Source organism: Entelurus aequoreus, linkage group LG20 (genome assembly GCF_033978785.1).
Source record: "Entelurus aequoreus isolate RoL-2023_Sb linkage group LG20, RoL_Eaeq_v1.1, whole genome shotgun sequence".
NCBI classification, from domain to species: Eukaryota; Metazoa; Chordata; class Actinopteri; order Syngnathiformes; family Syngnathidae; genus Entelurus; species Entelurus aequoreus.
Window position 1 is genome coordinate 20,031,334 of NC_084750.1, and position 9,032 is coordinate 20,040,365.

Consider the following 9,032-nt stretch of genomic DNA (forward strand, 5'->3'; position numbering starts at 1 on the left):
TTAGATCCACTATGGACTGGACTCTCACACTATTATGTTAGATCCACTATGGACTGGACTCTCACACTATTATGTTAGATCCACTATGGACTGGACTCTCACACTATTATGTTAGATCCACTACGGACTGGACTCTCACACTATTATGTTAGATCCACTGTGGACTGGACTCTCACACTATTATGTTAAATCCACTATGGACTGGACTTTCACGAAATAATGATATACCCACTATGGACTGGACTCTCACACTATTATGTTAGATCCACTACGGACTGGACTCTCACACTATTATGTTAGATCCACTATGGACTGGACTCTCACACTATTATGTTAGATCCACTATGGACTGGACTCTCACACTACTATGTTATATCCACTATGGACTGGACTCTCACTATTATGTTAGATCCACTATGGACTGGACTCTCACACTATTATGTTAGATCCACTATGGACTGGACTCTCACACTATTATGTTAGATCCACTACGGACTGGACTCTCACACTATTATGTTAGATCCACTGTGGACTGGACTCTCACACTATTATGTTAGATCCACTATAGACTGGACTCTCACACTATTATGTTAGATCCACTATGGACTGGACTCTCACACTATTATGTTAGATCCACTGTGGACTGGACTCTCACAATATTATGTTAGATCCACTATGGACTGGACTCTCACACTATTATGTTAGATCCACTATGGACTGGACTCTCACACTATTATTTTAGATCCACTGTGGACTGGACTCTCACACTATTATGTTAGATCCACTACGGACTGGACTCTCACACTATTATGTTAGATCCACTACGGACTGGACTCTCACACTATTATGTTAGATCCACTATGGACTGGACTCTCACTATTATGTTAGATCCACTATGGACTGGACTCTCACACTATTATGTTAGATCCACTACGGACTGGACTCTCACACTATTATGTTAGATCCACTGTGGACTGGACTCTCACAATATTATGTTAGATCCACTATGGACTGGACTCTCACACTATTATGTTAGATCCACTACGGACTGGACTCTCACACTATCATGTTAGATCCACTATGGACTGGACTCTCACACTATTATGTTAGATCCACTATGGACTGGACTCTCACACTATTATGTTAGATCCACTATGGACTGGACTCTCACTATTATGTTAGATCCACTATGGACGGGACTCTCACTATTATGTTAGATCCACTATGGACTGGACTCTCACACTATTATGTTAGATCCGAAATAATTTTAATACCGGTACCAAAATATTGGTATCGTTACAACACTAAAGACTAATACATGTAGTCCCCCTGCATCATCAAAGACATGCGCAGTAAGGATAATTTCAACCCGAATTTCGGAAGTTGTGTTTTCATGTGCTCCAATCCGAATGACTATCGGCATAAACCACTCGAACGTGTGTGATCGGGTCAGAATATTCCGCATGCCGTTTTAACATGATTTTTATTCCGGTTAGGTTTTTGACCCGATTAAATGTGTCCCAAGTGTGTCAGAAATGTGTAGTGCAGCAGTCCGTATAGATCAGGGGTGGGCAATTAATTTTCACCGGGGGCCGCATAAGCACTTGTCCTTAATAATGTTGACAAAATAATAGGTAGATAAATGACACAATATGTTACTGCATACGTCAGCAGCTAAATTAGGAGCCTTTGTTTGCTTACTTACTAATAAAAGACAAGTTGTCTTGTATGTTAACTATTTTATTTAAGGACTAAATTGCAATAATAAACATATGTTTAATGTACCCTAAGATTTTTTGTTAAAATAAAGCCAATAATGCCATTTTTTGTGGTCCCCTTTATTTAGAAAAGTACAGAAAAGTTTCGAAATAATTTTGGTACCGGTACCAAGATAGTATCGGGACAACGCTAATATCAACATACTTTGACTTTTTATTAGGGATGTCCGATAATATTGGACTGCCGATATTATCGGCCGATAAATGCTTTAAAATGTAATATCGGAAATTATCGGTTTCAAAATTATCGTTATCGGTTTCAAAAAGTACAATTTATGATTTTTTCTAACGCCGCTGTGTACACGGACGTAGGGAGAAGTACAGAGCGCCAATAAACCTTAAAGGCACTGCCTTTGCGTGCCGGCCCAATCACATAATATGTACGGCTTTTTACACACACAAGTGAATGCATACTTGGTCAACAGCCATACAGGTCACACTGAGGGTGTCCGTATGAACAACTTTAACACTGTTACAAATATGCGCCACACTGTGAACCCACACCAAACAAGAATGACAAACACATTTCGGGAGAACATCCCCACCGTAACACAACAGAACAAATACCCAGAACCCCTTGCAGCACTAACTCTTCCGGGACGCTACAATATACATCCCACCACAACCCCGCCCACCTCAACCTCCTCATGCTCTCTCAGGTAGAGCATGTCCCAAATTCCAAGCTGCTGTTTTGAGGCATGTTAAAAAAAAAAAAGCACTTTGTGACTTCAATAATAAATATGGCAGTGCCATGTTGGCCTTTTTTTTCCATAACTTGAGTTGACTTATTTTGGAAAACCTTGTTACATTGTTTAATGCATCCAGCGGGGCATCACAACAAAATTAGGCATAATAATGTGTTAATTCCACGAAGGAATCGGAATCGGTGATTAAGAGTTGGACAATATCTTAATATCGGATATCGTCAAAAAAGCCATTATCGGACATCTCTACTTTTTATTATGCGACCCTTGTTGGAAAAAGTTGCGACGCCTCTGTATTAATAACATATTTTCTTAACATTATTGTATGCTCGTCCCCCTCATTTATGATTTCTAAAGCAAGTACGCTATTCACCAATTTGTATGTATGTAGGGAATTGTGTAATAACGTAATGAGGCGATTACATATTATAATTCTCATATATTCACTGTAACGTGCGGCCCTCTGAGAGCAGCCAGAACTGCAATGTGGCCCTCAATGAAAACCAATTGGACACCCCTCATCCAATGTGTTGGTTGCTTGGTTTCCCCTGTAACCACTCAGGATGTTTTCCCCAACAACGCCATTTTCTCCCTGAGCCCTTTGGTTAATTGAGCCGGCAGCCTTGGGGAACCTGCCAAATTCCCCACCAAGACGGATGAACCTGGCGGGGGCATGTTCTCCCGGAGAAATTAATTCTCCGGCGCGCCGAGGCCTCCTATAGACCCCCCATCCGTCAAGTGCTGCCCCTAATCGATTTATTCACGTACTTACATCGCCGCCTGCCACTGTCTCTCACTCAATTCAACCTAGAACAACCACGGGGTCGACACCCACCTTTTGCCGGGGGGAAAATGGCGCCGAAGCAAAACGGCTGACTGGTAAATGTGTTGGTCAGGTGACCAGCAGGGTCCTGATGGTGTTTCGATGGAGGGGAACATCTGCTGCCATAAATAAAGTTAGATAAAAACTCCTGTGGAGCAGCAGGTTTGCCGGCGGCACCGTGACAAACTTGCTCGAGGGCTCCCTGGTCGGCCCTCAGCATTGAGATATTTGTAATGCAAACATAAATGTACACCCCCCTGAGAACCAGTGTCCTCTGCAGGGGACGTTTGTTTCTTTACTTGTTTCTCAGAAATGTGGTTGTCGGAATAATTGTATCTAAGTTATCACAAAACGTTATGTTTCAATGAGTTTCAGGCGAGAGGACAAAAGCTTACCAATCAAAAGGCTTGTAAAACCCCACTGTGTAGGATGGGGAGCGACATGATGGTGTCGGTTTCTTTGATGTATAGTAATCCACAGGAAGATTTTGTCTTGACCCGAGATCTACAAAGCGTAGAGGAAGCAGGGCCCACGTTTTCTTTGAACTGTTTTGTGACCAAAGGCAGCGGCTATTTACGACCCCCTTCCTTTAGAAACAGCTGTTGCCATGTAATCAGGGAAAGTCCAAATAAAAGAGGAGGCGTACAATCTCTCGTCAGAGCGTGGTGGGACACTGTGGAAGGGTACAGGTGTACGCGTTTATCCTCATTGAGCCAAATTTAATTCTGTCTCTGTTTGATTCCTTGCTTCTTTGTCTGTTTAATAGATGTCATCAGTGTTTGAATCTAACAGTGGTATAGAAAACAGACCAAAAGCAAACGTCCATTGTAGAGGACAGTTCTGTGTAGGATATGTGCTTTTCCTGACAAATATCTTCATTTTGACTGTCGCCTTGAGTGTTTTTTTAGTTTTTGTTTTTTATGCATAACAGGGCTGTTGCTTTTCCAAAATTGATTGATTGATTGAGACTTTTATTAGTAGGTTGCACAGTGAAGTACATATTCCGTACAATTGACCACTAAATGGTAACACCCGAATAAGTTTTTCAACTTGTTTAAGTCGGGGTCGGAAATGTGTAACTCTGACACAGAAAATAAATGAAAAATAAATGTCTACTGTAGTGGACGCATTTTCTCAGGAGTGGGGGAAAATTGTAGTAACATACAGTTCATTTATTTACAATACGGTTTATACACGGCGCCCACTGTTTTCCACATTTTGCCGTATCAAACCATGATTACAAAATTAATTTTTTCCAAAACATTTTACACATGACATGGAAAAACTTTTTTTTTTTAAATATTTGCACATTTATTGAAAATAAAAAAACAAAGAAATCCAATGTATAATTCACAGTCTTTGGCATGAAGCAGAAAATTAAGCATACGGTGGTGGTCAAAAGTTGACATACACTTGTAAAGAACATAATGTCATGGCTGTCTTGAGTTTCCAATAATTTCTACAACTCTTATTTTTTTTGTGATAGAGTGATTGGAGCACATACTTGTTGGTCACAAAAAAACATTCATGAAGTTTGGTTCTTTTATGAATTTATTATGGGTCTACTGAAAATGTGAGCAAATCTGCTGGGTCAAAAGTATACATACAGCAATGTTAATATTTGCTTAAATGGGTTATACTTGTATAGTGCTTTTATACCTTAAAGGTACTCAGAGCGCTTTGACACTATTTCCACATTCACACACTAATGGCGGGAGCTGCCATGCAAGGCGCCAACCAGGAGCAAGGGTGAAGTGTCACCCTTGTCAAGGACACAACGGATGTGACGAGGTTGTTAGAAGGTGGGGCTCGAACCAGGAACCCTCAGGTTGTTAGCACGGCCACTCTCCCAACAGCGCCACGCCGTCCCCTGACATTTCCCTTGGCAAGTTTCACTGCAATAAGGCGCTTTTGGTTGAATTTTTAACCACTCCTCTTGACAAAATTGGTGCAGTTCAGCTAAATTTGACATGGACGAAGATCTCTTGGAGGAAAGTTCTGTGGTCAGATGAAACAAAAATGTTGCTGTTTGGCCACAATACCCAGCAATATGTTTGGAGGAGAGAAGGTGAGGCCTTTAATCCCAGGAACACCATCCATACCGTCAAGCATGGTGGTGGTAGTATTATGCTCTGGGCCTGTTTTGCTGCCAATGGAACTGGTGCTTTACAGAGAGTAAATGGGACAATGAAAAAGGAGGATTGCCTCGAAATTCTTCAGGACAACCTAAAATCATCAGCCCGGAGGTTGGGTATTGAGCGCAGTTGGGTGTTCCAACAGGACAATGACCCCAAACACACATCAAAAATGGTAAAGGAATGGCTAAATCAGGCTAGAATTAAGGTTTTAGAATGGCCTTCCCAAAGTCCTGACTTGGACAATGCTGAAGAAACAAGTCCATGCCAGAAAACAAATTTAGTTGAACTGCACCAATTTTGTCAAGAGGAGTGGTCAAAAACTCAAGCAGAAGCTTGTGGATGGCTACCAAAAGCGCCTTATTGCAGTGAAACTTGCCAAGGGACATGTAAGCAAATATTAACATTGCTGTATGTATACTTTTGACCCAGCACATTTGCTCACATTTTCAGTAGACTCATAATAAATTCATAAAAGAACCAAACTTCATGAATGTTTTTTGTGACCAACAAGTATGTGCTCCAATCACTCTATCACAAAAAAATAAGAGTTGTAGAAATGATTGGAAACTCAAGACATGACATGCCATTATGTTCTTTACAAGTGTATGTAAACTTTTGACCACGACTGTAGGTGTATTATTAACATTCAATTGAACAATATATAACAACATATAATAGGGCTGGGAATCTTTTGGGAACAATTTGATTTGATTCTTCGGGGTAACGATACAGTTCAGAATCCGATTCAAAATCAATACGTTATTAATAACACTGGGTGCCAGTTCTACGATTAACTACATTCTTCCATAAAATAGACAAAACGGCTCTGATAATTTTTTTTATATTACTTAAAAGAATGCTGGTTTTGTTGAATAAAATTTTACTCAAACATTGAATAAAGTTAAATACAAATAAGATGCAAGGAGAAGTATCCCACACTTCTCTTTTGTAAAGTAAATGTTTACTGCAGGGGTATCCAAAGTGCGGCCCGGGGGCCATTTGAGGCCCGCAGGTCATTTTTTAACGGCCCCACGGCACATTTTAAAAATACGATTGAAAAAAATAAAAAACATTAAAAGTGGTATTTAAAGAGCAAACAGGTGAAATGTAACAAGAAAATGTAGCAATGTTTACTCTAATCACACAAAGCTGCCATGTAGGCTTTCTTTCTTTAAAAAAATAATAATTAATCAAAATCAATGTCATTATGAATTATTGACCTATTCAAGGCTCCAATTACGTCACGTTAAATATTTTGAGATATTTTTTTGGGGGAAAATGTTGCATATTTTGTGTTTGCCATGTAAAAAAACAAGTTGTTTTTTTAAAGAAGGGCCTAAAACGAACAAACAAAAAACATAAACAACAATAAAACTTATAGTTGACAGATAGATCTGAAGTTGATCTTGAGATTATTGTGTTAAAAGTAAACAGTAAAAAAAAAATATATATATAATTTATTTTTTAACACTTTAATGAGTAGGAACCTTTTTGGATCCCCTACAATTTTAGTGTGATTAGTTTTTTAAGTGTCATTGCTCAAAAATTAATAATGAATTAAAATCAATGGTGTTATGAGTTATTGACCTTTTTAAGGCTCCAATTATTATATAATCTCAAATATCCCACTTAAAAATTTTATTGGGTGAAAATATTGGATATTTTGTGTTTTTTTCATTAACAAAAAGGGTATTCTTTGACAAAAAGAGCATAAAATTTAAATCTTTAAAAAATGTTATATCGACCGATAGTCCTAATGTTGATCTAGAGATTTAAAAACTTGAATAATACAAATAATAATACTGAATAATCACACATTTTTTATATTTTTTGGACCAAAACCCTTTGGGGTCCCCGGGAATCAGGCCTGAGTGGAAGCCTAAATGTATATTTTTTTATACATATATTGTATTGGTTTTTAAAATAAAAAATATCAAAATGGCCCCTGCTAGCTTTGATTTTTAAATGTGCGGCCCTCAGTGGAAAAAGTTTGGACACCCCTGGTTTACTGCCACCTAGTGGCGATATGAAAATACTACGCTTCATTAGTTTGGGCACTTCCGGTTTGACGATGAAAGTTCAGTTCTTAAGACTTGAGAAGTAGACAAGTTTTGTTAGCTCTTACAAGCCTTGGAAAAGGTAAGTCTATAAGTAAACTGTTTAACTTGTTTATGTAACTCAATATTAAGTTGGAAAGTGGTTAAATTGATAGTAAGATGTTTATTGAAAAAACAATTTTTGTGCACTGTTTTAATGGATGTTTTGAGGACTTAAAATGGCTGCCAGTCGTATATTTTCCACCATCGAAATAGTTTCAACACTAAGCAGTATTTGTTTGATGGTAGTACTGAATGTTTGTGTAAAGCTAGTATTTGCATATTGTGTATTACATTTCAGTATGTTATTTGAATCACATAGCTTATACATTTGTCATTGTGTGTACACAGCAAAAAGTCAGTGTTCAAAAACAAGAGAAAAAAATACAAAAATGAGGGGTATTTTATTTGAACTAAGCAAATTGATCTGCCAATAGAAGAAGAAAATTTGGCTTGTCAAGACTTTCCAAAACAAAAAACAAGTAAAATTAGCTAACTTCAATGAACCCAAAAATACCTTAAAATAAGTATATTCTCACTAATAACAAGTGCACTTTTCTTGGTAGAAAAAAAAGAGACCTTTTTGCTCGATATGTTCAAAAATATTCTTAAATTAAGTAAATGCTAGTGCCATTATAATAATAATAATAATACTTGGGATTTATATAGCGCTTTTCTAAGTACCCAAAGTCGCTTTACATGTTAAAAACCCATCATTCATTCACACCTGGTGGTGGTAAGCTACTTTCGTAGCCACAGCTGCCCTGGGTAGACTGACGGAAGCGTGGCTGCCAATTTGCGCCTATGGCCCCTCCGACCACCACCTATCATTCATTCACCGGTGTGAGCGGCACCGGGGGGCAAGGGTGAAGTGTCCTGCCCAAGGACACAACGGCATGGTAAGAGGCGGGGAGCGAACCTGCAACCCTCAGGTTTCTGACACGGGCACTCTACCCACTACGCCATGCCGCCCCCTATCTTGACATAATGATATGCGCTCGGCATCAGGATTATTTTTTTCATGCTTGAAGTAAGAAATGATTACTTTAAAAAAAGTAGTTTTATTTTTTTTTTTACATTAAAAAAAAAAAATTAAAAAAAAAAAAGTAGTTTTATAATTGTGAGTGTTGATGACACAGCTTTGCAACAGTTGATATTCTAGTTTCAAGCATGTTTTACTCAATATAGGTCATCAAATCTCAGCAACAAGCTGTAATATCTTACTGAGATCATTTAGGACCAAAACACTTAAAACAAGTAAAACACTCTAACATCAAATCTGCTTAGTGAGAAGAATTATCTTATCAGACAGAAAATAAGCAAATATCACCCTTATTGAGATATTTAGTCTTACTTAGATTTCAGTTTTTGCAGTGCATTTAGTGGTCAATTGTACGGAATATGTACTGTACTGTGCAATCTACTAATAAAAGTCTCAATCAATCAATCAATCAACAAATTCTACCTACGCCTAAAGGTTGCTCCTCTCTCCT